Below are 4,745 nucleotides of genomic sequence, written 5' to 3' on the forward strand. Positions count from 1 at the left end.
GTCAAGTCAGACCCAACTCATAGCGACCCCTCCTTGGGTTTCCGAGGCAGTATCACTACAGAAGTAGATCGCCCCATCTTCCTTCCAAGGAGTGGCTGGTGGGTTTGAACCACCAGCCTTCTGGTTAGCAGTCAAGTGCCTTAGGCACTACGCTACCAGAGCTCCCAAGTAGTAACTAGGAAAATAATTAAATCACTCAACGTATGTTTTGAAACATGAATAAATGTAAAGACTTAGGATTCTCAAAAATTACATTTACTAATGCAAAGGTTTTAAAATGATAAGATTTGCAGACTTTATTGACTAGATACAATCTAAATGAGAAAGGTAAAAATTCTTGCCAAAAGAGCATGAATTCTGTTAAGAAGATAGAAATACACTGGTAATACCTGGTAAAGAACTAAAGAGTGCACTCAATAAAATAAATATGATTCCAATAGATATACTAACTGAAACATTAAATCTTGAATATGTACTATTTCATTTAAGCAAAAATATAGGAGCTAGACCAAGAAATCTCAAAGGACCAGAAGGTTGATAAATAAACAATCAGCAAGCCAAATATATAGAATTAGAGATAAGAGAAAGAAAAGTGGGAAAATTAATATCTATAAAATAATTTGTCTTTTGAAAGTGTAAACTTAATCATTTTAAGAGTCCAAAACCTGACCCCACTGATAGTCCTCAAAAAAAAAAAAAAAAAAAAAAAAATCTACATTTAATTACTCATTATATTTTTCACTATTTACTGCTGTGGTCCAATGTATCAAACTTCATTATTATTCATTATTCTTCTCAATTCAACTCTATTCAGTAGTAATATTCCTCTCATTTTTCAACTGTGCAACTCCCACTGATCCTCCAAGTCTTGCTTCAAATGAGATTCCCATCACGTATCTTTCTCTGACCTCATTCTACCCCTCCACCACCAACACTGTCACCAGCATAAATTGCATTTTCCTTTCTACACACTCCTGTCACATATTAATCTTCTGCTTCTGTAACTCTTACCAAACTGCAATTTCCTGTTTACATGTCTTTATTCTACTCTAGATAGTAAATGTCATAGAGATCATCTGTTTTGTATGCCAAATTCTAGCATGATTTACACCTATCACCTAGCCAAATATTACCTAAATAATAGACAGCCATTTGTGTACCCATGGCAATCTGGTGATTGACACTTCTGACAATGCATACTAAAACTTATTACGTGAAAAATATACACAAAAAAATGCAAAGGTAACATTTGCAATTTACCTATGAACAAAAGAAAAAAAGAAAGGCATTGTTAATGATAACTAGTCTGCTAAAGTGCTTTTGTTTTTGTTTTATTTCTGAATGAAATAGTGAGGATGAAAACCAAAATCATATTGAAAATCTACAATACAGATTAACCAGAAATAACCCTACAAGTAATCGTTATGATTATGCATGCAGAAATCAGAGTTTAGAGAAGTTAACTATTGCTGAAAAGTGGTAGAGTAAGGCTTTGAAACCTGTTGTACTGAATTTAAAGGATCTGTTTTTTCCAAAACATGTACCTGCTTCTCCAGAGAGGCATCAAGCTGACGTCAAGGAACATTCTATGATACCCTTACTGTAATGAAATGGAGTAAGATTTATATCATAAACAGTATACAAATATAAAAGTAAGATGGAATGAACTTATATGCATTTATATCATTGATATAATGTCAATCATAAATGAAAATAATTACTGCAACTAGATAATATACAGGGAGCTCTGGTGAATTAGTGCCTTAGGCGTTTGACTGCTAACCAGAAAGCTGGTAGTTCACACCCCCAGCCCAGCCACTCCTCGGAAGGAAGATTGGGCAACCTATTAATGCAGAGGTACTGCCTCAGAAACCTAAGGAGGGGTAATTATGAGCCTTATCAACTCAACAACAGTTTTTTTTTTTGTTGTTGTTGTTTTAAGATAATATACTATAATAACTATAAGGTGAAAAATGTTAAAAGTCAGATTACCAGTCTACAGAAATGAAGAACAAATTACACTGAGAAAAGTAAAAGAGAAAAGGAAAAAAGAAAAATGCCTGTGTAACCTGAGAACTTCAACTTCACTGAGAAAGTTTGACCCCTAAACCTAACTCCAGAAGTTTTCCTTAGTGTTGGTGCTGAACAATTTCTCTCAGAAAGATCAGCTTAAGGCCAGTCCCCACAAGGCGGAGGTTAAAGATGTTCCAAATGTCCAAACTACCGCGTCACTCCATCATTTCATACATTAACTCCTCCTCCTCATCTCAGTAATCTCCCCCATTTTAGGGTTCTGTAATGACTCACAGAACTCACAGACACCCAAGGGATCATCTCACGTAGTAGTGGTAGAGGCTGGCAGACTGACATGACAGCCTGGCAAGTTCCAGGTGTGAAGGAGCCTCCCGACTGTCCGGGTTTGACTAACCTCAATCAGCAGATCAGCTGAAGACTGCTGTCCCATATCTAGGAGTGAGATGACGATAAGCCAAAATGTAGAACCAGAGTAAGAGGAGGGTGAACCTTCCCAGGAGATTCCTATGTGTACCTTCAAGGAAGCTAAGGGTGGTGATTTGAGTTATACTCTCCAGCAAGGTGGGAATGAAGATATATCCTACCTGTGCTGCTCCAGCAGCAATAACCCAAGGGGATGGCTTTAACAATCAGCAGCTACTCAATTGTTCATGGCAAATTCCACCACAGAGCCAATTTACAGAGAATTTACAGTCATTTACATAGAATAACTACTACCAACTGCCCAGCCAAGTCAACACATGACCTTAACTACCACAACACTTTAAACAGGCATGGATAATAGGATTCGCAATACATCACAAAATGGAGGACAATGGCTAGAAGGGCCACAGCAAATAATTCACTGCAGTTATTCCTCTGTTCTCCTGTGCCACAGCCTCCAAATATGAGCCCAGTTAGACACTGAGGAGGTCTAGCACAGACTCTGCAAAAATCTTACAGTGCTTGAAAGACAGGTTCTCTAAATTCAATCTATGTATCAGGACCAAAAATATTTAGTGGCCAGATTTTAGGCAGACATAAGCATTTGAACAGGTACCCTAATCCTACAGTTATGAGTAAATTCATTAGTTTCTCTGATTCTTTGGTTCTACCATAACCTATACTATTGATCTATAAGCTTGAATATAGGAGATTTTACACACACACACACACACACACACACATTAACCAAGTTGAAAAATTATCATTACACTAGTCTGGACATCCTCAGTGTGCACAGCTTGGTACGTATATAAAAATGCTATCAAGGTTATTGATCTTCTCAATGATATCATGGCTGCTAATTGGTATTCGTTTATAACCCACTTCCTCAATATAAGTTGTGAACAAATTGAGATATAAGCATGGACTCATACAGGTTTAAGTATTGGCTTCATTTGTAATCAATTTAGATTGAAGAATGTAGCTGGAATGAAAGGGTTTTCTCAAACTTATTTCACTCACCTGTCAAGTTCAAAGCAGATGACGGTACTCTGCCCTAGAGAGATAATGGCAAATAAAGGGAAGAGGGTAGAAAGTTTTTGGTACATGTAGCCAGACATTGAGAAGGAAAGGAAAAGATCAGGCCATTCAAAAGCAATTATTTTACTCTAATTTCAGGAAGCAGATCAACTGAGTAGAAAAATTAACCAATCACTAACATTTTTCAAGTCACTGTTATATGGAAATTTTCTAACATATGGAAAAGAAGACAAGAAAGAATAATTAACAGAAATGTACTCCTCATCCAGCTTCCATAATTATCTACAATTTAAAATACTTTTGGGGGAAGCTGACACTTTGTCTCAAGCATTTCATTTATAAATTGATAACATTTACCCATACATTTATCAGTAGGATTATTGAAATAAGAACATTTTCTTCTTACATAGGCATTTTGTCATTATCAACTATAACAATATTTTCCATAAATAATGATAGATTCTCATATTCAGTATGTATTCAAGATTTATTGGCTCACTCCTTTTTATATGTCAGACAAAATTTGTCTAATCTGTAAATTATTGATGTAGTAAGAAATGATAAAGAGTGGATCTTATAATTTCCAACTATAAATAAAAATAAATTACACTGGCCCTTTAAATTTTGGTTCTGGCTCTCTGTGGCAGATGTTACAGATGCTGACTCTTCTTTATGGTCATTGTATTTAATGATGCTTGTTAAATATTTTTTAATTTTTTCTATACACACGAAATTCTTTAGTAAGTTTAAGTTTGTGTCATAAAAGAAATTCAAATCTTTCAGCTTATCTTTATGCAAATGATACATCAAATTGATAGAATAGTAAACTTCTTCAGATCAAAGAGTTATAAACATCATTTTTTTCTACCAAATAAATTGTTTCTAACATAACTCTTTTTGAAAAAATTTTCTTTTCAAAATTAGTATATATTAAAGATAAATGACAAACTATTCCCTACATGTAAATGACAGATATCCTATTGAGGAGTAATTATTTCACTATGTTGCTTGTAGAAAATTATCAGTTCTCTAGGCTGCACAGGAGTGAGCTTTGGAAGAGTGAGTGGTAGTTCATGTAAGACTTTACTGCACAATGATTTTCAATTTTGCAATCTTAGAAATGTTTATTGTCACAAAGTGAACAGGAAATATCAGTAACTAGTTAAGCCATATAAAGGAGTTCAAACCCACCAGCTACACCATGGAAGGAAGACTGGGCAACCTACTTCCGTAAAGATTTACCACCA

Source organism: Orycteropus afer, unplaced genomic scaffold (assembly GCF_000298275.1).
Source record: "Orycteropus afer afer isolate SDZICR_OR568_19922 unplaced genomic scaffold, OryAfe1.0 scaffold01352, whole genome shotgun sequence".
NCBI classification, from domain to species: domain Eukaryota; kingdom Metazoa; phylum Chordata; class Mammalia; order Tubulidentata; family Orycteropodidae; genus Orycteropus; species Orycteropus afer.